The following is a 26,318-nucleotide window of genomic DNA, read 5'->3' on the forward strand; positions in this document are numbered from 1 at the left end:
GACCAGCCCTCAGTCCACCAGGCATATTTCCAAGGATCCATTTCCCTAAGAATCTGCTTTCATTAAGTCATTTCCCTCTGTCAAACTTACCAGAGTTATAGGACAGATTCCAAATTTCTGCCATTTCACTGCCACTCAAGGCATTCTACAACCTTATGCATCACAAACATTCTCTTCTATGGCTTCTCTGCAAGAATGCCTGCGCTGGTAACTGTATTCTGAAATTTTCTGAAAGTATAATACAATAAAGTTTGCAAACCTTAAGTGCACAGCTTATTTTGTACATATATATATATGCCTATGTAACCACCACTGAAATCAAGATGTAGAAAATTTACTCCAGCATCCCAGACAGCTCTCATGAACCATCAATAACCATCCCCAGCAAAAGCTATTCTGACAGTTATTACCATATATTAGTTTTGCTTCTACCTGAACCTCATATAAGTAGAATATAAACATACTCTTTGGGTTCTGGCTTCTTTCACCCAAGACTATTTCTGTGAAATTCATCTTCTTATATGTGTAGCAGTAGTTCATTCTGCATAGTATTCCATGTATGAATGTAGTACAATTGATCCATTCTACCTTGATGGGTATTTAAGCTGTTTATAGTTTTAAGCTATTATGAATAAAAGCTGCCAAGAACCTTCTTGTAGGTCTCTTTTGGTAGTCATACATTTATTTCATTTTGGCATATAGCTAGCAGTAGATTGCTGGGTCAGAGAATGGCAGATACTTAGCTTTGGTAATATTCCTACCAGCAATATAAGAGGGTTCCAGTTGTTTCAAATACTCAACACTTGGAATGACAGTCTTCTGAATTTTACCAACTCTGGTGGGTATAGTAGCATCTCATATTTTTTTTTAAAAGTAATTTGTTGGGATGAAATTTATGTAACATAAAATTAACCATTTTAAGGTGAACAATTCAGTGGCAATTAGTACATTCACACTACCACTGTTATCTAGTTCCAAAACATAAGCAGTTTCTCTCCATTCCCAACCTTCAGCCCCCACTCTTTGCCACCAGTTCCTAGTAACTATCAGTCTTCATTCTGTCTCTACTGATTTATCTATTCTAGACATTTCATATAAATGGACTCACACAATGTGAGCTTTTGTATCTGACTTCTTTCACTTAGCCTAGTGTTCTCAAGGCTCATCCATAATGTAGTACATATCAGTACTTCATTTATTTCTATGGTATTTCATGCAGTGTACAGAATCAATATACAAAAATCAGTAGCATTTCTATACATCCACAACAAACTAGCAAAAAAGATACCAAGAAAGCAATCCCAATTATCATCGCCACCAAAAAATAACAATAATAAGACCTAGGAACAAATTTAACCAGGAAGGTGAAAGATCTCCCAGGAAAACTATAAAACACTGGTGAAAAATCAAATATGACACAAAAAAGTGGAAAGACATCCCATGTTCATGAACTGGAATAATTAATATTGTGAAAATAACCGAACTACCAAAAGCCATTTATAGGTTCAATACAATCCTTATCAAAATACCAATGAAATTCTTCACAGAAATAGAGAAAACAATCCTAAAATTTGTATGGAACCACAAAAGACCTTGAAAAGCCAAAGTAATCCTGAGCAAAAGGAAAAAAGCTGGAGTTATCACACTATTGGACTTCAAAATATATAACAAAGATACAGTATCCAAAACAACACGGTATTAGCATAAGAAGACACATAGATCAATGGAAAAGAATAGAGAACACAGAATTAAATCCACATATTAATAGCCAACTGAGTTTTGACAAAGGTACCAAGAACATTCATTGGGGAGGGATAATTTCTTCAACAAATGGTGCTGGGAAAACTGGATAACCATATGTAGAAGAATGAAACTGGAACCCTATCTCTCACCACATACAAAAACCAACTCAAAATGAATTAAAGACTTACATGTAAGTATGAAACTACTAGAAGAAAACATAGGAGAAACACTTCAGGACATTGGTCTGGGCAAATATTTTATGGAGAAGACCTCAAAAGCACAGGAAACAGAAGCAAAAATAGACAAATGGGATTATATCAAACTAAAAAGCTTCTGCACATCAAAGGAAACAATCAGCAGAGTGAAGAGACAACTAGTCTCTCTGTGAACTATTCCTCTGACAAGGGATTAATATCCAGAATATATAAGGAACTCAACAGCAAAAGACTAAATAATTCAATTAAAACATGGGCAAATGAACTGAATAGGCATCTCTCAAAATAAGACATACAAATAGCCAAAAAGTATATGTAAAAATGCTCATCACTTATCATCAGGGAAATGCAAAACAAAACCACCGTGAGATATCATATCTCTCAGTTAAAATAGCTATTATCAAAAAGACAAAATATAATGAATGTTGACAAGGGTGCAGAGAAAGGGGAACTCTTATACACTGTTGGTGGGAATGTGGATTCATACAGCCATCATGGAAAGCAGTATGGAGGTGCCTCAGAAAAATAAAAATAGAACTACCATATGATCCAACAATCCCATTACTGGGTATATATCTAAAGGAAAAAAAGTCAGTATGTCAAAGAGATATCCACACTGCCATGTTTACTGCAGCACTATTCATAGTAAATAAGATATGGAATCAACTTAAGTGTCCATCAACAAAGGAATGGGTAACAAAAATGTGGTATATATACACAATGGAATACTATTTAGCCATTAAAAAATGAACAAAATTCTGTCACTCATGGCATGAATTAGATTGGAAGAGATAATGTTAAATGTAATAAGCCAGGGACAGAAAGAAAAATACAGTATTCTCACTCATATGTGGAAAGCTAAAACGCTGATCTCATAAAAGTAGAGAGTACAATTAGTGATTTACTAGAGTCAGGGAAGGATAGCAGAGAGGGAGGGATAGCCAAAAGTTGGTTAATGGATACAAAAGTATAGCTAGCTAGAAGGAATAAGTTCCAGTGTTCTATAGTACTAAAGGGTGACTATAATTAACAACAACTTATTGTATATTTTTAAATTGCTAGAAAAGTAGATTTTGAATGTTCTTAATACAAAGATAAACATTTGAGACGGATATGCCAATTACCCTAATTTGATCATTACACACTGTATACATGTATCAAAATATCACACTGTATCACATATTATGTGCTAATTAAAAATAACAATAAAAGCAAAAAAAAACCCAAAATATATATCCCAAAAATGTATATACCACAATTTGTTTACTCATTCATCTGTTGATAGACTGAATTCTTTCTACCTTTTGACTACTATGAACAATGCACACATGTACTTGTTTTAGTACTTGTTCTCAACTCCTTTGAGTCTATACCTAGGAGTGGAATTGTTAATTCTACATTTAACTTTTTTGAGGAACTGCCAAACTGTTTTCCTGAACTATTTTGCATTTTGTGGCTGAACCATTTTGTATTCACAACAGCAATATAAGAAGGTACAATTTCTCCATATCCTTGCCAACACTTATTATTTTCCCTTTTCTTTTCTTTTCTTTTTTAATTGCTGCTATCCTAGTGGGTGTAAAGTGGTACCTCACTGTGGTTTTGATTTGCACTTCCCTAATGATACTGATGCATTTTCTCATGTGTTTGTTGGCTCACTCTTGTCTAAATCTGTATTCGTCTGATGATACTGATCACTTTCTCGTAGGTTGATTGGCCATTAGACATCCTCTTTTGTGAAGTGCCAATTTAAAGTCTTTGCTCACTTTTTCCTATTGGGTTAAACTGCGTTTTTCTTACTAGTTTATGAGAGTTCTTTGTATATTCTCCATTGAAGTCATTTGTCAGATATAATATTTCAAATATTTCCTCTCAACTGTCTTAATGGTGTCATTTGATAAACTGTAGTTCTTAATTTTATTGAAATCCAATCTATCAGTCTTTTCCTTCATGTTAGTACTTTTTTGTTCTAAGAAATCTGTTCCTATTCCAAGGCCATGTAGGTATTCTCCTTTGTTTTAGAGTCTTTATTATCTTACCTTTCTCATTTAGTTTTGAAAACCATATGAACTGATTTTTACATACGGTGTACAGTGGAGGACAAGGTTCATTTTTTCCCCATGGTTATATAATTGATCCAGCATCACTTAATAAAATGTCTGGTCACTGTTACTTTCACTGACTCCTAAAAATATTTTCATTTCCTTATTTTAAACCTCCTGACATCTTTCTTTCTTCTATTCATCCATTAAAACAAGCTTAAATGTCTTCTGTTTCTGAGGAAGTCATCTTGCACAGTAACAAACTTGTTAGATTTAGAAGGAACTTGGAGACCACCTAGTTCAATTTGCCTCATCCACAAGTTATGTGAGAGAGGCTGAATTGTCTAACTGCCAATTAGTGACAGATGCAAAGCTATGACCCAGGTTTCTTGGCTTCCAATATAATGCTCTTTTCACTAAAACACCCAATCTCTAAGTCAATGACCTTGTCCATCATACCACCACTGTATCATTGTGCATCTTCCTGCAGTGCTAAAGATGACACAGGCATCCCAGATGATAAAGGAACAACAAAAGCAACTTTCGGCTCTGGCAGTTCTAAAAGAGACTGAACTAGACTCAAAGATAGGGACAAACAAATGGGTAGGGCTCTCTTCTTTTGGTTGTCCAGGAGGATTAAGACCTTAAAATGCAACCAGCCACAGTGACTCATGCCTGTAATCCTAGTGCTTTGGTAGGCTTAGATGGGAAGATTGTTTGAGGCCAGAAGTTTGATACCAGCCTGGGCAACATAGGAAGACATCACCTCTACAAAAAGTAAAAAAATTTATCTGGGTCCCCCTGGTGGTCCCAGCTGCTGGGGAGGTTGAGATGGGAGGATTACTGGAGCCCAGGAGTTAGAAGCTATAGTGAACCATGATGGTGCCACTGCACTACAGCCTGAGTGACACAACTCTTGTGTCTAAACCTGTCTCTAGAAAAGAAAAAAAAAAAAAAGACCTCAAAATGCCAACTGTGGCCTGAACACAAACAAAGAAGAATCCAAATTAAGGGAGATGGCGTGAAAGAGGAAAAGAAAACCAGTATTGAAATGCAGTTATAACAGGAACGAAAGGAAGAGAAGTCATCTAGGAGGGGCTGTTAAAGCAAACACTCCAGGGCCAGGCGCGGTAGCTCACGCCTTACAAAGTGCTGTAATTCCAGCACTTTGGGAGGCCGAGTCAGGCAGAGCACTTGAGGCCAGGAGTTCAAAACCAGCCTGGCCAAACATGGCAAAAACTCATCTGTACTAAAAATACAAAAATTAGCTGGGCATGGTGTACATGCCTGTAATCCAAACTACTTGGGTAGCTGAAGCACCAGAATCACTTGAACCCAGGAGGCGGAGGTTGCAGTGAGCCGAGATCATGCTACTGCACTCCAGCCTGGGTGACAGAGTGAGTCACTGTCTCAATAAATAAATAAATAAAGCAAACAAGCAAACAGGGTACACAAAAAAATATGTTAGAAGGAAGATCAAATAAAAGGTAGCAAGTAGCATTAAGGTCTTGTCTCAGGCTGGGTGCAGTGGCTCACACTTGTAATCTCAGCACTTTGGGAGGCCAAAGCAGGAAGACTGCTTGAGGCCAGGAGTTCAAGACTAGCCTGGTCAACATAGTGAGACCCCATATCTACAAAAGATTTAAGGGAAAAATAAAAAATACCTTGTCTCATACTTGAAAAAGAAACAAAGTTGGAGGACTCACATTTCCTGACATCAAAACTTACTGCAAATCTATGGTAATCAAAACAATGTGGTACTGGCATAAAGACAGACATATAGACTAATGGAATAGATTAAAAAGCCCAGAAACAAACCCTCACATATATGGTCAAATGATTTTCGACAAGGGGACCAAGACCATTCAATGGGGAAAACAATCTTTTTAACAAATGGTGCTGGCAGAACTGGATATTCACTTGCAAAAGAATGAAGTTGGATCTTTACCTTATACCATACACAAAAATTAACTCAAAATGGATCAAAGAACTAAATGTAAGAGCAAAAACTATAAAACTCTTAGAAGAAAATATAGAGGAAAAGCTTCATAACACTGGATCTGTCAATGACTTCTTAGACCAACACCAAAAGCATAGGCAATAAAAGAAAAAACAGATAAATGGAACTTTATCAAAACGAAAAACTTTTGTTGCTCAAAGGATACTATCAAGAGAGTGAAAGGGCAACTCAGAGAATGAGAGAAAATATTTGCAAATTACATATGTGATAGAATTAATACCCAGAATATATAAAGAACTCCTAAAACTCAACAACAACAAAACCCAATTAAAAACAGACAAAAGACTTGAATAGACTTTTCTCCAAAAACAGATATAAATATGACCAATAAGCACATGGAAAGATGTTCAGCATCATTAATCATTAGGCAAATGTGAATCAAAATCACAATCAGATACCACTTCATACCCATTAGGATGGCTAGTATTAAAACACAAACAAAATTTCTTACCTAAGAACACATACACACAGAAAATAACAAGTATGGGTGAGGATGTTGACAAATTCCTACTCCAGTGCACTGCTGCTGGTAAAAAAAAAAAAAAAAATGGTGCAACTGCTATGGAAAACATTATTGCAGTTCCTCAAAAAAATTAAGCATAGGCCGGGCGCGGTGGCTCAAGCCTGTAATCCCAGCACTTTGGGAGGCCGAGACGGGCGGATCAGGAGGTCAGGAGATCGAGACCATCCTGGCTAACACGGTGAAACCCCATCTCTACTAAAAAATACAAAAAGCTAGCCGGGCGAGGTGGCGGGCGTCTGTAGTCCCAGCTACTTGGGAGGCTGAGGCAGGAGAATGGCGTAAACCCGGGAGGCGGAGCTTGCAGTGAGCTGAGATCCGGCCACTGCACTCCAGCCCGGGCGACAGAGCGAGACTCCATCTCAAAAAAAAAAAAAAATTAAGCATAGGATTACCATAAGATCCAGCATTCAATTCCAAAAGAACTGAAAGCAGGAACTCAAAAAGATATTTGTACACACATGTTCTTAGCAGCATTAGTCACAACTGCCAAAAGATGGAAACAACCCAAATGTCTATGAATGGATAAACAAATGGATGAATGAATAAACAATGTGAAATATACATATAACGAAATATTTATGTAACCTTAAAAAGGCAAGAAATCCTGACACATGCTACAACATGAAGGAATCTTGAAAAAATGCTAGGTGAAATAAACAAGATACAAAAGGACAAATATTGTATGATTCCATTCATATGAGGTATCAAAAATCGTCAAATGCATAAAGACAGAAAGCAGAATGGGGTAATCAGGGGCTATGCAGGAATGAGAAGTTACTATTTAGGTGGTACAGAGTTTCAGTTTGGGATAATGAAAAAGTTTATAAATGATCTCGGCTCACTGCAACCTCCGCCTCCTAGGTTCAAGCAATTCTCCTGTCTCAGCCTCCCGAGTAACTGGGACTACGGGTGCCTGCCAACATGGCCAGCTAAGTTTTGTATTTTTAGTACAGATGGGGTTTCACCTTGTTGGTCAGGTTGGTCTCCAACTCCTGACCTCAGATGATCCACTCGCCTCAGCCTCCCAAAGTGCTGGGATTACAGGCATGAGCCACCTCGTCCGGCCCAGTTTATATATTTAAAAATGGTTAAGATGGTAAATGTTATGGATATTTTACTACAAGTTTTTTAAAAGAGAGAAAAAAATTTACTATGTCCCCCACCATATGCCATAAATGATACCCTGATGAATAATAGCTCACTCTTGCCTTCAAAAGACCTTATAGTCTTCTGAGGTAGTAGACATGTAAACAGGCAAAGTACAGTATGCTAAATCTTCCAATAAAGTAAAATAGGCTTTTACAGAATATACAAGCAAGACATCTAACCAAGTTTGGAGAGATCAAGGAAAGCTTCCTGGAGAAAGTAACATCTTAGCTAAAGCCTACGGACGGGCTGGTAGGGTGGGTTATGGGAAGAAAATGGGTAGAGCTTTGCAGGAAGAAGAAATAGCATATTCAAGAGACTACAGACAAGAGAGATCAAGCCACTTGGGTACTGCAAGCAGTTCAGTGTAAGTGGATTTCAGAAAATCAGCTAACAGGTAAGCAGGTACCACATCAGGAATGCAAAGCCCTGCTCTCATGGGAAGGAGTTTTGCTTTAATTCTGAAGGCAATAAGGAGATATTAAAAGCTTTAAAGTAGAAAATGATTCGATCAAAGTTACATTTTAGGAAGGTTATTCTAGCTATAGTGTACAGAATGAGACGAGGGAGGAATAAGATCAGAGTGAGGAAGATCAGGAAGAAGAGTGTTGCAGCAATTCCATTGAGAGATGATAGCCTAAGCCAGGTAGCAGCAGCAGGGATGATGTACTAGACAGTTCTGTTGACTAACTAAAAGAGGAAGGTAAGATCTAAAAAAAACCAAGGAAGACACCCAAATCAGGGCAAAGGAATGAAATTCACCGAGACAAGGAATAAGATGTGATGCAGAGCTCTCAGGTTAAGACGATGACCACTTTTGAACATGCTGAGTCTGAGGTGCTTTGGTACCTCCAAATGGAGGCATCATATAGGCAGCAGGATATGTGCTTCTGAAGCTCAAGGGAATGATTTTTTTCTCATCCATACTTGCTATTTATTTAGTCTTCTTGTTTGGAACAAAAATCCAAATACCACCAGCTAAGCACCTGTTTCTTTTTTTTTTTTTTTTTTTTTTTTCACTAGAGCCTACGGCACTTTATTAGAAACCAAGTATATCATAGGCAAATAAAAATAGTTCTTACCCCCATTGATACAACATAAGGGATTTTACATTCAGCCTAGATACAGGGAGTAACAAATCCTCCTGCCCATAAATCTATGACTTGCAAGTATCTTCCACCACGTGATTACTCTATATAGTACATATAGTACATAGCCCTTATTTATTGGAGGGATCCAAAATATTCCTTGTAGGCTCACAAAGTCCAATACATTAGCTCTCTCTTCCCTTTACACATCTAATAGTAAAAACTATTTTTTCCATGCAAAAAGCCATTATTCAGTTGAAGAGAAATCAGGCAAAACAGAGATGGCAGTTAAGGAATGGAGAGAATATTATTGGCAGGTGCCCAACTAGTGACAAACAAATGCAGTACACGATGACTTAAAAATAAAAGTCACATTATAGGGATAACAAAAAAAGCCAATTGACAGATTACACCTAAATACTCCTTCTTTTTGTATCATTCAGCCTTTTGTTTTAGTTTGGTAAGTTTTAAGAAATTTCAGCAGCAAAGTTGTTATTCAGTGGGCACGATGGACTCCAAATGCCTCAAGTTATGTATACCTGTCCCAGATGTAAACTTCATTGTCCTTTGTTGGATGATATTTTAAATGGATATAAAATAAATTGGTCTAAAGGGCTGCCCTCCTTGTTGTGTTTTTAAATTTTAGTTAAAAACTGCTACAGCTTATGACTTTGTACATTAAGATAATTGTATTGATCTTTTTTCAGATTCCTTGTATTTTTAATAAAGTAATCTTAAATAAAAGATAGGTTAAGTGTTAGAAATTTTAAACAGCTTACATTGTTAGTGTAAAGTTATCTTTTCTTTTTTGCTAATCAGAGTTCTTGACCCTTTGGTTATTGAGTTTAAAACTTCAATTGAAATTCAATAGTATTTATTTTTTAAAAAAATCACTAAACTGTGCCTAAGCACCTGTTTCAAATGAAACATCAGCTTCAGCTTAAAAAATAGTTTCTTTATAATTAATTAAATAGTAGCAGAAGACCCATGTCAGCTGCTTCCTTCTTCCCTGGAGAAGTTGGCAGGATAACTGCAATCCTAGGAGCTCTCTGTGTTGAATCTGGAAGGTGGAAGAAAAAGAAAAGTGGCCTCTTCCAAATCATTGAGGTAATGTGTAGAGAAGAGATATCCACTGTTAGGGTTCGGCTGTGTCCCCACCCAAATCTCACCTTAAATTGTACTCCCATAATTCCCACGTTGTGGGAATGATCAGGTGGGAGATAATTTGAATCATGGTGGCAGTGTCCCCCATACTGTTCTCATAGTAGTGAGTAAGTCTCCTGAGACCTGATGGTTTTATCAGGGGTTTCCGCTTTTGCATCTTTTCATTTTCTCTTCCTGCTGCTATGTAAGAAGTGCCAGCCAGGCACGGAGGCTCACGCCTGTAATCCCAGCACTTTGGGAGGCTGAAGTGGGTGGATCACAAGGTCAGGAGCTCGAGACCAGCCTGGCCAACATAGTGAAACCCTTCTCTACTAAAAATACGAAAAATTAGCCAGGTGCAGTAGCGGGTGCCTGTAATCCCAGCTACCTGGGAGGCTGAGGCAGGAGAATCGCTTGACCCTGGGAGGTGGATGTTGCAGTGGGCCAAGATCACACCACTGCACTCCAGCTTGGGCGACAGTGCAAGACTGTCTCCAAAAAAAAAAAAAAAAAAAAAACAACAACAAAAAAGAAGTGCCTCTTGCCTCCCGCCATGACTGTGAGGCCTCCTCAGCCATGTAGAACTGTAAGTCCAATTAAACCTCTTTTTCTTCCCAGTCTCGGGTATGTCTTTATCAGCGGGACGAAAATGGACTAATCCAGTAAATTGGTACCAGTAGAGTGGGGCGTTGCTGAAAAGATACCCAAAAATGTGGTAGCAACTGTGGAACTAGGTAACAGGCAGAGGCTGGAGCAGTTTGGAGGCCTCAGAAGAAGACAGGAAAATGTGGGAAAGTCTGGAACTTCCTAGAGACTTGTTGAATGGCTTTGACCAGAAGCCTGACAGTGATATGGACAATAAGGTCCAAGTTGAGATGGTCTTAGACGGAGATGAGGAACTGGTTGGGAACTGAAGCAAAGGTGACTCTTGTTATGTTTTAGCAAAGAGACTAGCGGCATTTTACCCTTACCCTAGAGACCTGTGGAACCTTGAACTTGAGAGAGACGATTTAGGGTATCGGGCAGAAGAAATTTCTAAGTAGCAAAGCATTCAAGAGGTGACTTAGATGCTGTTAAAGGTATTCAGTTTTATAAGGGAAGCAGAGAGTAAAAGTTTGGAAAATTTGTAGCCTGTCAATGTGATAGAAAAGAAAAACCCCTTTTCTAAGGAGAAATATAAGCTGGCTGCAGAAATTTGCATAAGAAATCAGGAGCAAATATTAATCTCTAAGACAATGGGGAAAATGTCTCCAGTGCATGTCAGAGGTCTTCATGGCAGCCCCTCCCATCACAGGCCAGGAGGCCGAGGAGAAAATAATTTGGGCCAGGCCCAGAACAGCCATGGGATTTGGTGCCCTGCATCCCAGCCACTCCATCTGTGGCTGAGAGGGGCCAATGTAGAGCTCAGGCCATGGCTTCAGAGGGTGTAAGCTCCAAGCCTTGGCAGCTTCCATGTGGTGTTGAGCCTGCGAGGGCACAGATGTCAAGAACTGGGGTTTGGGAACCTCTGCCTAGATTTAAGATGTATGGAAATGCCTGGATGTCCAGGTAGAAGTTTGCTGTGGGGCAGGACGCTTATGGAGAACCCCTGCTAGGGCACTGCAGAGGGGAAATGTGGGGTCGGAGCCCTCAGACAGAGTCCCTAATGGTGCAATGCCTAGTGGAGCTGTGAGAAAAGGGCCACCGTCCTCCAGACCCTAGAATGGTAGATCCACCGACCGCTTCATTGTTTGCTTGGAAAAGAAACAGACACACAATGCCAGCCTGTGAAAGCAGCTGAAAAGAAGGCTGTACCCTGCAAAACCACAAGGGTGGAGCTGCCCAAACCAGGGGAACCCACCTATTGCATCAGTGTGACCTGGACATGAGACCTGGAGTCAAAGGAGATCATTTGGGAGCTTTAAAATTTGACTGCCCCACTGGATTTCAGACTTGCATGGGCCCTATATAACCCCTTTGTTTTGGCCAATTTATCCCATTTGGAACAGCTGTATTTACCCAATACCTGTACCCCCATTGTATCTAGGAAGTAACTAGCTTGCTTTTGATTTCATAGGCTCATAGGCGCAAGGGACTTGTGTCGTCTCAGATGAGGCTTTGGACTGTGGACTTTTGGGTTAATGCTGAAATGAGTTAAGACTTTGGGGGACTGTTGGGAAGGCATGATTGGTTTTGAAATGTGAGGACATGAGATTTGGAGAGGCCAGGGGCGGAATGATAAGGTTTGGCTGTGTCTCCACCCAAATCTCATCTTGAATTGTACTCCCATAATTCCCACGTGTTGTGGGAGGGACCTGGCAGGAGATAATTTGAATCTTGGGGGCGGTTTCCCCATACTGTTCTTGTGGTAGTGAATAAGTCTCATGAGATCCAGTGGTTTTATCAGGGGTTTCCGCTTTTGCATCTTTTCATTTTCTCTTGCTGCGGCCATGTAAGAAGTGCCTTTCACCTCCTGCCATGATTCTGAGGCCTCCCCAGCCACATGGAACTGTAAGTCCAATTAAATCTCTTTTTCTTCCCAGTCTCAGGTATGTCTTTATCAGCAGTGTAAAAACGGACTAATACATCCCCATTTCAAGAACAGAGAAAGTAGCTTAACTAAAGAAACAGGACTACCCACTCTAGGAGACTACATAGAGACACATTTTCACACCAGGAGTGGTGGCACACCTATAGTCCCAGCGACTCAGGAGGCTGAGGCAGGAGGGTTTCTTGAGGTCAGGAGTTTGAGACCTCAGTGTGCCATGGTCACACCTGTGAATAACCACTGCTCTTCAGCCTTTGGGCAACAGAGTGAGACTCTATATTTTCCAAGTTCTGAGTTCAGAATTTTTGAGATGAATGTAAAAGCACCTAAAGGTCATGAAAAAAATTGAGCACCTAAAGGTCATGAAAAAAAATTCTTCCTGTGATAAGAAACCTCTCCCAATCCTGTAGATGCACTTGGCCTCCCATGGGTCAGCAGCTCCCACCTCTCTCCTCCCCAGAGGCCAGTTTGTGGCAGCACACCTCATGCCGCCATCTTTGCTCCTCAAGGGAAAGATTTAATAACAAGAAGCAAAAGAAGATAAGAAGCTTGGTACAGAACTATAGCTAGACTCTGAGGACTGCAAGACAGCTCTTTGCATGTTGATATACAGCTCATTTGGAATTAGCCAGAGGAGCAGCTCTGCACTGGGAGGAAGGTGGGTGGCTCTTATCATAGGAGAAGAGAAAAATGCAGCCAGATGGATGGTTTACACTGTCCCCACTCCCTGGGCTCCTCCTTTCTCCAATGACAATGAGATGCTATGCTGCCAATTTTCTACTTTGTCATTTACAGATTTCACTTTGGAAAATCTATAACAGTTCTAGAAATTGAAATAAAAACAATTTTGTCAAAGCTTAGTTTTAATCATTTTAAACATTAAAAATTGCAGTCTTTAGCCTCTCTTGATAACATCAAGATCTGCTCTCCCTTCTACCAGGTCTCAGGGACCTCGTCAGCCTAGTGAATGTCCGCATCCATGTTAACTGGGAACTGCCCATGCATTCGTCTGTCTCCCTGGATTTCCACCTAGTGAGGCCACTTCTGAAGTCTGTCCTTCCTACGTCTCACCCCATCAAATTTACCCAAAGCTGAGCTATTTGCCTCTGATTCTCAAGAACTGGTCTCTTCCTAATCCTTTTGAGATAGTCGCTTCTTCTATCTCATGTATGTCTTCCCACAGAAACCCTTTGAAGGATCTGTTCATAGAATACTTTGGTTTTTTTTTTTTTTTTTTTTTTTTGAGATGGAGTCTCGCTCTGCCGCCCAGGCTGGAGTGCAGTGGCCGGATCTCAGCTTACTGCAAGCTCCGCCTCCTGGGTTCATGCCATTCTCCTGCCTCAGCCTCCCACGTAGCTGGGACTACAGGCGCCCGCCACATCGCCCGGCTAGTTTTTTGTATTTTTTAGTAGAGACGGGGTTTCACCATGTTAGCCAGGATGGACTCGATCTCCTGACCTCGTGATCCGCCTGTCTCGGCCTCCCAAAGTGCTGGGATTACAGGCTTGAGCCACCACGCCCGGCCTCACAGAATACTTTGACAGAGGCCTAGTGTGGATATAAATGTATGATTATCCATAAGTAACTATCAGGAGACACTTGTGAAGCACTTACACTTTAAGTACTTGGATATTTTTTTCCTTTAATTCAGAGATTGGGTCTCGCTGTGTTGCCTAGGCTGGACTTAAACTTCTGGGCTCAAGGAATCCTCCTGCCTCAGCCTCCCAAGTAGCCGGGACTACAGGTGCATGCCACCAAGTTAGTACTTAGATATTTTAATCTAAAAACACTAAGAAAGATTCTTAGGTAAGAATGGATCCTATTTAAATGAAGTCAATCCAATGATTATAATGATCATAAAAGTATCCCAAAGCTTCTCTGAGCAAGGTCCATCAGTCTAAAATGAAGACAAGTTTCCACCTTGTATATACATCCATACAGCTACCAAGCTACTATCTGCTTCCAACTCCCTGGCCCTGCAGACACTACAAGTCAAAGCTGTCCTCTATTTTACCTCCCCATTCCCCCATCACCTATTTTTTCTTCAAATTAAACTTGTTTTCCATGTTTCTTTTATTTCTTCCACAAGGCACGGGAGCCTTTCCCTTTATATCCCAAACAGAAAACCCTTTGTAGTCTCTAGTTGTTGCCTCCACACCTATTCTCATTTTCTTCACCAGTTTCCTTAAGTTATAATGCAAACAATTTTTCCTGCCCATTGTTCTATAATTGAAAAGTGTTTCATTTCTTTCCACAAAGTTTTTTGTGTGTGTGGTAAAATATACATAATACACAATTTACCATTTTAGCCATTTTTAAGTATACAGTTCCATGGCATGGAATACATTCACACTGTTGTACTGTCATTGGCACCATCCATCTTCAAATCTTGTCATCCCATACTGAAACACTGTAAGTCAAGTTTTACTAGAATGCAGCCATATTTATGCAAGTATTGTCTGTGGCTGCTTCTGTGCTACGACAGCAGAGCTGAGTAGTTGCAAAAGGCTGTGTGGCCCACAACGCCTGAAATATTAACCATCTAACCCTTTCCAGAAAAAGCCTCCCTACTTCTTCTATAGTTACCACAGCAACCATCTAACTGGTCTCACTGCCTCTAGTTTCATTCCTTTTCAGTCTACCTGTCCCAAGAGTGACTTTTTTTTCTCTTTTTTTTTTGAGACAGAGTCTCCCTCTGTTGCCCAGGCTGGAGTGCAGTGGCCGGATCTCAGCTCACTGTAAGCTCCGCCTCCCGGGTTTACGCCATTCTCCTGCCTCAGCCTCTCGAGTAGCTGGGATTACAGGCGCCCGCCACCTCGCCCAGCTAGTTTTTGTTTTTGTATTTTTTAGTAGAGACGGGGTTTCACCGTGTTAGCCAGGATGGTCTCGATCTCCTGACCTCGTGATCCGCCCGTCTCGGCCTCCCAAAGTGCTGGGATTACAGGCTTGAGCCACCGCACCCGGCCAAGAGTGACTTTTAAAAGATATAATTCTGATCAATTAACTTCCTTGGTTAAAATCCATTAGTGGCATCCTGTAGTGGCATCCTGTGTTCCTGAATGTGTTCTTGGGGACCACCATTTCCTCATTTGAGGGTTAAATGAGCTGATGCATATGAAGTAGGTCTTAATAATACTTCCAATAATTGTTGTTAATATGGACCAATAACTACCTGCTAGACACAGTTCTAATAGCTTTACATATAATTCTTTTGATGCTTCCAACAACTCTCTGAGGTAGTTATTGTTCTTATCCCATATCACTGATGAGAAAACTGAGGCATAAAGAGGTTAATTAAGTAACTTGCTCTACGTCCCACAGTGGGATTCAAACCCAAGTTGTTTGGCCCCAAGGTCTGTGTTCTTAACAACTTCACTACACTACTTCTTGTGATCAGCACTCTTTCCCCTTCCCTGCATCCCTTCTAAGATCCCTTCCAGCCCTATGAGTTCATAACACTTAACTAATGAACTCTCCTGGACTCTGACAGACTAAGCAAAGTTGGTTTCTCTGAGAGGATTACCAAGATTCAAAATATATAGAGGCTTAAATCAGAAGGAATAATATCCTGACTCAAAATCTATCATCAAATATTTATGTGTTGAATAAAGGAATGAAAATGCACACACAGAGGCTAGAACAAAGGTCTAGCACTATTCAGTCGACCCTTACCACGACAATGACCAAGAATTTATCCATTCAATGAGAACTTCTTGAGTGTCTACTATGTTCCAGGTATTAGAAAGCTTAGAATTTAAACCTGCTATCAGGATACACTCTCCTAAGTCATTATCTGTCTGTCATGCTAGAAAACAGATTTCTGTGTTGGATAGGAAGAACGTTGTATTAAAATTTTAAAGCTTTTTTGTTTTCCATCAGTGGAAGTCTTTTTCAAATCATGTCTTACATGAAATGTCAATATATAATACAAACAAAAGTATTTCTGCTCTGGTTGAAGCAGGAATAAGCCTCAAGTCCACCTCATTCCTCTCAGGAAGCCCTGCAGAGTATAAGAATGGCTCTAAACTATTATACAGAATAATAATTGGCTCTCTTTCAACTCCAGAATTCAATGGCAATTCTTTCAACAATATAGATTTGGAGTTAATTACTAATAAAGTTCTCTTGAAATAGACATGCCAAAATACAGAGAAGTAAAAAAGATACATGAAAGTGGTCATAGGCCTGTCTGCAAAGCTGGTGTAATACCTATGAACGTTATAATAATATATACAGGCACTCTATAAACATTATATTTAATCTTCATAACAGCCTAATTAGGTAGGCATTGACAGCTTCATTTAACAAGTGAGGAAAGAAAGTGAGACTCGATGAAAATACAGGAATTCCCAGGATCACACTGGGATCAGCCTCTCTCCAAAGTCAACATGCTTTCCTGTACCATGACATCTTTGACAATGACTAAGATCAAATTCTTTCCTACTCCAAAGAAGCTCTGAAAACAAGATGAAGACTTCTAATGACAACAAGAGAACTGACAGCTCGCATGAAGTTTTGCTACTCAGGGAACTGACCAAAAAAGATGACTGTGAAACAACAGGGCATTAAAGCAATATCAAACTCCAAATCAAAAGCTGTGAGGCCACCTAGCCTTCAGTGTGGCTAAGAGGTCTGGATACAGACATCACAAAGGCCATGTCAGGCTTGTGTGCTTTTTGCTCTTCATTTGCTGAATCAATTGCTAACAGGCAGAAGGGCAGACCCACCAAATGGTTACTGGAGGATATCCTACTGACTAAATTCAGAAGCATCATTCACTCTTCTATGAAGTTTTACAGAGGAAGAGAAGATGGGTTACCCAGGTAACTGTAGTGGTGCTCAAATAAGGTGACTGCAAGCAGAAGAGGCAAAAACGATGGGGAGGCCTGAGGTACAGTTTCAACCATGGGGGTGACAAAATCATCTCATAGGGAACTGTGAGGATCAGATGAGAGAATGTTTGTCAAAAGCTTACAAAGTGGCATACAACTATAAATATAAAAATACACAGTAGCCTAGCTATGAATGAAAGCAACAATCCACTGTGGCCAGCCATGATTCAAAATAGAGCGGAACTTTCCTGAATAAGATTTTAGACTTGTTAGGATCTTAGGAGATTGAGCTGACAGAGTGACAAACTGCAAACAGTTGCTGAGGCTACAGATTAATGCAACCTCATATTTGTATAGTGCTTTCACATTTACAGAGCATTTCCTTATCCTTTACCTCAACTCATCCTTACTTGGAGTTTAAAGGAACAAATATTGCTAGATCCAGCTTCACAGAAAAGGTGAGGTTGCCTTGTATCAAACAGTCAGTGACACAGGCACAAAATATTAAGTGGCCACCTGTCCATTTTCTAAGAAGAGAGAATTCTTTTCTTGTTTAAGTTAGCTGTCTTCCTTATGCTAAAAAGAACAATAGGCAGGAAGAGAAAGTGGAAAACTCTACAAATAATGATAATGACGACGATAATAAAAAGGCCAGGAAGGAGCAATCTAGGAATGTGGCCGATGTGGCAGAGCATGGTGCAGGAGAAAGAAAAAAAGGAGATAGGACAACTAGTGTACAATGTGGGCAAAAAGTACTATTTCAGAAGACTAGTTGTAAAATGTCCACTGCATCTTCTTTTCAACAGTTCTCCAGTAAAGATCTGCATTGTTCTTTAAGTCTCTTGGAATTGAATTTGAGTGTGTGTGTGTGTGTGTTGTTTCTGTTGTTTTTGTGACTGTTGTGTTTTGTTTTTACCGTACCTGAAGACAAAAGCAGCGTAGCTGATGAGGTTGTAGTTACATTTGAGTTACACTGCCAGTGGCTGTGTGTAACAGTGGGTGTGGGCTGGAATTCAGTGTTCCTGCTCTCCGCCCCAGTGATTTTCTATAACACACTGCCTTTCCGCACAGTGGACAAGATGTGGGACATGCACTGGTCTTTTCAGAAGCATCTGTAAACAACGTCAACAATGCCTACAGGAGACACTATCTCCAAATACAAGCAAGGCAACATACATCCCAATTTTGTTAATAATGCTTTCACAACTGCTTTCCAACTGGAATCTCCTAACCACCATATGACAAGATCACAAGGTTAAGTAACTTGCTCAGGGTCACAAGGATAGTAAGCAGCAGAGCCAGGACTCAGACTCAGGAGTTGACCCTTCATTCTGTGTGCTTTTTCTGTACAGTATTATATTTCTCATTCAGGAAAAAAATGTTAAAATGGGATAAGCAGAGTGGTAGTAAGATAAGAATATACAGTCCTCCCTTGGTATCCACTGGAGATTGGTTCCAAGATACACACACCCACCACCCCTTTAGATAGCAAAATCCCCAGATGCTCAAATCTCTTATGTAAAATGGCGTAGTATTTGCATATAACCTATGCACAGCCGTCTGTATACTTTAATCTCTAGATTACTTATAATACCTAATATGATGTAAATGCTATGTAAGTAGTTGTTATACTGTATTTTTAAATTTTGTTACTGTTATATTATGTTTACTGTTTTTTCTCTCAGATATTTTTGATTTGCAGCTGGTTGAATCTATGGATGGAGAAACCACACATATGGAGGGCCAAATGCATTTCCAATCTCACCTGTTACTTGTCTTAACAAAACTTACTCTTACACTTTTCCCTGAGATGTTCAAAGTTCTCTCTCTCATATACTCAGAAAAGACTTGACAAGCAAAAGATCCTATAGGAAAAATTAAAGTAGAAGATTGTTCATAATTGCTATGGTATCTTAACTATTGTTAACCACTTCATTAATAACAAATGATTTCACTAATCCTCAAAGTTGGCCCAACCCATTCAACCTCAAGGATGGTACAGTAACCTTAGCTGGTGGATGAATCAGAAACTGATATGAAATTTGGGTTTGACAGCCATGGCTCCTTTCTCCTAAGAAACATCAGACTCTCCACTGCTTGTTGAATAAAGTCTCAAATCCTTAAACGAGCACTCAGGGCTCTTTTCAACCTATTAATAGACATTCTCTGCTTGTGTCTAATGCTTCACAAAAATATTCCTCACTCCTACTGTACTTTTCCACTCCTATACTTTGGCTGTGCCATTCCTATTGATTAGAATGCTGTCATACCTATCTGCTTGGGACAGTTGTTCTTATTCCCCCAGTCAAAAAAAATCTCTCCCTCCCTCCTGGTATTTTAGATCACTTCTAAAAGACTACTTTAAAGTACAGGCATACCTCAGGCTTATTGTGGGTTCAGTTGCAGACCACCACAATAAAGCAAGTATCACAATAAAGTCAGTAACAAATTTTTTTTGGTTTCTCAGTGCATAAAAAAGTTATGTTTATGCTATGCTATAGTTTATAAAGTGTGGGAAAGCATTGTCTTAAAAAAAAAAAAAGCCAGGCACATGTGCTCATAACCCATAATCCCAGCACTTTGTGAGGTCAAGGCAGGAGGCTCACTTGAGGCTAATAGCTCAAGACAAGCCTGGGCAACACAGTGAGATCCTGTGTTTAAAAAAAAAAAATTTTTTTTTAAATTAGCAGAGTGTGGTGGTGCACACTCATCGTCCCAGCTACTCAGGAAGCTGAGGTGGGAGAATCACTTGAGCCCAGGAGGTCCAGGCTGCAGTGAGCCATGATTGGGCCACTGCATTCTAGCCTGCCAGCCTGGGCAACAAACTGAGACTCCAACTCAAAAAAAAAAAAAAAAAACATATACCTTAATTCAAAAAATACTTTATTGCTTTAAAAAAAAAAAAAACTAATGATTACCTGAGTCTTTAGCTAGTTGAGGGTCTTGCCTTAATGTTGATAGCTACTGACTGATCAGGGTGGTGGTTGCTGAAGAATGCGGTGGCTGTGGCAATTTCTTAAAATAAGACAACAATGAAGTTTCCTGTATTGATCAATTCTTCCTTTCATAAAAGATTTCTCTGCAGCATACAATGGTATTTGACAGCATTTTATCCACAGCAGAGCATCTTTCACAATTTGAGTCATACTGTGGCATGCAGCTGTAGTCCCACCTACTTGGCAGGCTGAAGTGAGAGGATCACTTGAGTCAGGGAGTTCCAGGCTACAGTGAGCTAAGATCACACCACTGCACTCCAGCCTGGGTGACAGAGCAAGACCCCGTCTCTTAAAAAAATCAAAAACGAAAAAACAAAATTGGAGTCAGTCCCCTCAAACTCTGCTGCTAGTTTGTCAACTAAGTTTAGGGAATATTCTAAATCTATTGTTGTCATTTCAACAATGTTCACAGCATCTTCACCAGGAGTAGATTCCATCTCAGGAAACCACTTTCAGCCCAGCACACTGTAATCCCAGAACTTTGGGAGACTGAGGCAGGAAGACTGCTTGAGCCCAGGAGTTCAAGACCAGCCTGGGCAACATGGTGAAACCTTGTCTCTACAAAAAAAATACAAAAATCAGCCAGGTGTGGTGGCTCAAGCCTGTAGTCCCAGCTACGCTGTAGTCTGGGTGGGAGGATCACTTGAGTCCAGAGGTCGAGGCTGCAGTGAGCCATAATTGCTGCAGTGAGCCATAATTGCACCACTCCACTCAAGCCTGAGCGATAAAGTGAGACCCTGTCTCAAAAAAGAAAAAAAAACATTTCTTTGCTCATCCATAAAAAGCAACCCCTCATCTGTCCAAGTTTTACCATGAGATTGCAGCCATTCAGTCACATCTCTAGGCTCCACTTCTAATTCTAGTTCTCTTGCTATTTTCACCACATCTGCCATCCCCTCCCCCACGAACATCCTGAACTCCTCAAAGTCATTGGTGAGGGTTAGAATAACTCCTTCCGGCAGCCGGGTGCAGTAGCTCATGCCTATAATCCCAGCACTTTGGGAGGCCGAGGAAGGTGGATCATGAAGTCAAGAGATCGAGACCATCCTGGCCGACATGGTGAAACCCCGTCTACTAAAAATATAAAAATTAGTTGGGCATGGTAGCACGTGCCTATAGTCCCAGCTACTCAGGAGGCTGAGGCAGCAGAATCTCTGGAACCCGGGAGGCGGAGGTTACAGTCAGCCAAGATCATGCCACTATATTCCAGCCTGGCAACAGAGCGAGACTTCGTCCCAAAAGGAAAAAAAAAAGGAATAACTCCTTCCAAACTCCTGTTGACATTGACATTTTGACCTCCTCTCATAGATGACAGATATTCTTAATGGTTTCTAGAATGGTGAATCTTTTCCAGAAGGTGTTCAGTTTACTTTTCCCAGATCGATCCATCAGAGAAATCACTATTTATGGCAGCTATAGCTTTACAAAATTTATTTTTTAAAAAATGACTTCAAAGTCAAAATTAGTCCTTGCTCTACAGACTACAAAATGGATGTTGTGTTAGCAGGCATGAATACAACATTAATCTCCTTGTATATCTCCATCAGAGCTCTTGGGTGACCAAGTATAGTGTCAATGAGTATTCATAAGTTGAAAGGGATCTTTTTTTTCTGAGCAGTAGGTCTCGACAGTGGGCTTAAAATATCTAGTAAACCATCTGTTATCCAGGCCTTGTTGTTCCATTTATAGGGCACAGGCAGAGTAGATTTAGTGTAATTCTTAAGAGGCCTATTATTTTCAGAATGGTAAATGAGCATTGGCTTCCACTTAAAGTCACCAGCTGCATTAGCTCCTAACAGGAGAGTCAGCCTGTCCTTTGAAACTCTGAAGCAGGAATTGACTTCTCCTCTCTAGCTATGAAAGTCCTAGATGGCATCTTCTTCCAACAGAAAGTTGTTTCTCTACACTCAAAATCCATTGTTTAGTATGGTCATCTTCATCAATTAATGATCTTAGCTAGATCTTCTGGATAATTTACTGTAGCTTCTCCATCAGCACTTGCTCCTTCATCTTATTACTGTCATGTTCTGCAGATGACTTCTTTGCTTAAATCTCTTGAACCAACCTGTGCTAGCTTCCAATTTTTCTCCTGCAGCTTCTTCACCTCCCTCAGCCTTCACAGAATTGGAGAAAATGAGGGCCTTGCTCTGGATTGGGCGTTGGCTTAAGGAAATGTTGTGACTGGTATGATCTTCTATCCAGACCATTCAAACTTTCTCCATACCAGCATTAAGGCTGTTCCACTTTCTTATTATTTGTGTGTTCACTAGAGTAGCACTCTTAATTTCCTTCAAGAACTGTTCCTTTGCATTAGCAATTTGGTTAATTGGCACAAGTGGCCTAGCTTTTGGCCTAAGTTGGCTTTTGACATGCTTTCCTCACTAAGTTTAATAATTTCTAGCCTTTAAGGTGACAGATGTGCAACTCTTCCTTTTACTTGAACACTTAGAGGCCATATAAGGCTGTTAGTTGGCCTAATTTCAATATTGTTGTGTCTCAGGGAATAGGGAGGCCTGAGGAGAGGGAGAGAGATGGGGGAAGAGCTGGTCACTGGAGCAGTCAGAACACACACGACATTTATTAAGTTGCCTGTCATATGAGTGTGGTTCATGGCACCCCAGAACAATTACAATAGTAACAACAAATATCACTGATTGCCATAACAGATGTAATAATGAAAAAAATGGAAATATTGCAAAAATTACCAAAATGGGACACAGAGACACAAAGTAAGCACATGCTTCTGGAAAAAATGGTCCCAACAGACTTGCTCAATCAATGCAGGCTTGGCACAAACTTTCAATTTGTAAAAAATGCAGTATCTGCAAATTACAATAAAACAAAGCCCAATAAAATAAGGTATGCCTGTATCTTTTTATATTTATGTATTTCATTTTCCTTACTTGGTTATAAGTGCCTTAAGGCAAAAGGTATGCTTATTAATCATATTTTCCACAACGCCTTGCACTGCATTATGCTTTGCCCTGAAAGAGGAACACAGTAGGCCACTGGATAGTTTTTTGTGGCATAAATGAAAGAATGGTATCCAGCTATCGTCTTAAGTAAGACAATGTTGAAACTGGGAAACAAACTGATTCTTATATCTCTTAAATAACACACCCAGCAGCTTTGAGGTCTTTAATATCCAAGGAAACCAGGGCTCATGCCAAATAAACTATATAAGTAAATTTCTGTTCTCCACCTTTCTACACATCCATAGTTTAGGATCTCCGCAATACAAGTTAAATGATAATTTGGGAGTATGACATTTGTTGTCAATAAAATGGAGCCGCCTTTCTTGCACTAAAGTTGCCATGCCTTCATTCAGATTACTAGGTAGAAGATGGTGTTGGGCCAACAGGCTGATTTACTCCAGATACGAACAGGGACATAATGGGTTGAGGCATTCTATAAAGATTGTATTATTAAAAAGCAAATACTCGGCCAGGCGTGGTGGTTCACACCTATACTCTCAGCACTTTGGGAGGCCAAGGTGGGCGGATCACAAGGTCAGGAGATCGAGACCATCCTGGATAACACGGTGAAACCCTGTCTCTACTAAAAATACAAAAAAAATTAGCCAGGCATGGTGGTGAGTTCCTGTAGTCCCAGCTACTTGGGAGGCCTGAGGCAGGAGAATGGCATGAACCCGGGAGGCGGAGCTTGCAGTGAGCGGAGATTGCGCCACTGCACTCCAGCCTGGGCGACAGAGCGAGACTCCGTCTCAAAACAAACAAAAACAAAAACTCTGGGTGTAGTAGTTATCTTTGGGGAAAGACAGTGATTAGGAGAAGTTGGGGGGGCTTCCGAGTTGCTGTGCACTGAAAATTTATGAAGCTATACAGTCATGATTTTTGCATTTTTCTATACACATGTTAAAAAATGAATACTGATAAAACACATCTAATATTAAGAAATCATATCATTTAAGGCAAGATTTAAAAACAACACTTAAAATCAGATAAAATGAAGGAGGAACCACCTTAAACTTTTTAAATATTATTTATCTCTATCTTGGGTGTACTTTCTTTATTTCTCCATTTTCTCATTCATTATTTCTAGTAAGGCACTGGCATCTAAGGCTCTAGCTTTTCACTTTTCCACTTAAGAGTTCCAGAGAGAATTACTCACATCTTATTACTCAGCCTAATTACCATTCTTGTATCTATGAGCGAAAAACCTAGTTTAAAGTTCCCATCAAGTGGCTCAGTTTCCAGAATGTCCCCTTCAGTTGTGACCTTTTGTTCATTCATTCATTCATTCATTCAAGAATTATTTACCAGTGCCTTCTATGTGTCAGACATTGTTCTAGGTACTGGCACTGATTCAATGATGAACAAAATACCTACATCTCATCCTTGTGGAGCTTAAACTCCAGCAGAGATAGATGGATTACCAGCCAACTACAATACAGTGACACAACAGCATTAAGGATAAGGTACTAGAGGTTCACATAACCCAGCATTAGGGGCAAGTGTGTTGTAGAGAGGGAAGGGGTAGTTTCCTATTTTATATCACCTTTAGTGATACCCAAGCTGAAAGAAACAGAAATCTGTTCTACGAATAGTGAGATATATGAAGTCCTAGGAATAAGACAAAGAGAAAATAACAACAAATCAAAATTGTTTATTTCTCTGCAGTTTGATTCAGTCTGTCTCTAGCCCCATGAGAATTTCTTCTGACTAGGAAGTGGTTAACTTGCAGACTATTCTGTCAGTCTTTGAAAAATCACTATTTGTCATCACATGGTTTTACATAATACTAAACAACATTCTTTGGCTTTAAAAATTCTAAGTTGCTGGGTGCGGTAGCTCACACCTGTAATCCCAGCACTTTGGGAAGCCAAGGCAGGCAGATTACCTGAGGTCAGGAGTTCAAGACCAGCCTGGCCAACATGGTGAAACCCTGTCTCTACTAAAAACTACAAAAATTAGCCGGGCGTGGTGGCAGGCACCTGTAATCCCAGCTACTTGAGAGGAGGAGGCAGAAGAATCGCTTGAACCCAGGAGGAGGAGGTTGCAGTGAACCAAGATCGCACCACTGCACTCTAACCTGGGCGACAGCCAGACTCAGTCTCAAAATAATAATAATAATAATAATAATACATATTTCATTGTAGAAAACTTGAAAAATATAGAAAACTATAAAAAATAAAAACCATCTATGAGCCTAATATTTAGAGAATCACTATTAAATCCATCAACGTTCTTTCTTTTGCCAATAACATTCAAAAGTTGTAGATCATAGTCCATATACATTTTTAATCCTTTTTATTAGTTGATTTGTTTTATGAAATATTTCAGACATTACAAAAACACAGATAGCAATGGAACTTTGCAGACACAATGGAAGCCCCTGTGTAATTCTTTTCCATACAATTCCTCTCTACCCTCCTCAAAAGCAACCACTATACTGAATTAGGTATTGCTCACTCTCTTGCAGGGTTATATATTATTGCCATATATACAGTGTATCCATATATAATAAGGATTGTTTTATATGTTCTGAAACTTTATATAAATGTAACATATTGATCATATCCTGAAATTTGCATTTTTCTATTCCACATTATGTTTCACATTTATTTCTTTTGATACATTTTCCTCTAATTCATGCATTTTCCCATAGTGGTAGTTCATTGTTTGACTCTAAGATAATTTATCTACTTTCCTGTTGATGAACCTTTGTTTCCAACAATTATGTGCTATCATCAACAATGTTACCATCATCATTCTTGTCCAGATTGCCATGTGCCCACGTAAGTTTCTCTTGGGTAGATACCTAGGAGTATAATGAATGGGTTCTAGGACGTGTTTGATTTCAACACTTGACCTTAAAAGATTTCTTCTTGAATCTCAAATATTTTGAATACTTTTTTAAAAATATTTTTTTAAAAAACTGAATAGTTCTTAAATACAATTATACAGAGATATCTTCACCAAAGTATCTCTTCCCTAGTCTGGGCCAGAGTATCATCATCAAAGAAAATGCAGATGATTACATAAACATGGAACAATAAGAGATAATGACCAGCAACCAGGAC

General features: G+C 39.7%; 1 protein-coding gene across 6 annotated transcripts in view; it reads right to left on the bottom strand.

The window, feature by feature from the left end:
- The window catches only part of SCN8A (sodium voltage-gated channel alpha subunit 8), a 216,724-nt gene that overhangs the window by 150,023 nt on the left and 40,383 nt on the right, over nucleotides 1-26,318 (bottom strand). Inside the window, exon 1 of one of the 6 annotated variants that reach the window (XM_033222021.1) lies at nucleotides 91-188. The exons of the other annotated variants lie outside the window; for them this stretch is intronic. The gene's annotated coding sequence lies outside the window, so the exon portion shown is untranslated. Of the gene's footprint in view, nucleotides 1-90; nucleotides 189-26,318 lie in introns of those variants that run through there. 6 annotated transcript variants of the gene reach the window in all.

Source organism: Trachypithecus francoisi, unplaced genomic scaffold, assembly GCF_009764315.1.
Source record: "Trachypithecus francoisi isolate TF-2019V2 unplaced genomic scaffold, Tfra_2.0 Lachesis_group11, whole genome shotgun sequence".
NCBI lineage: Eukaryota > Metazoa > Chordata > Mammalia > Primates > Cercopithecidae > Trachypithecus > Trachypithecus francoisi.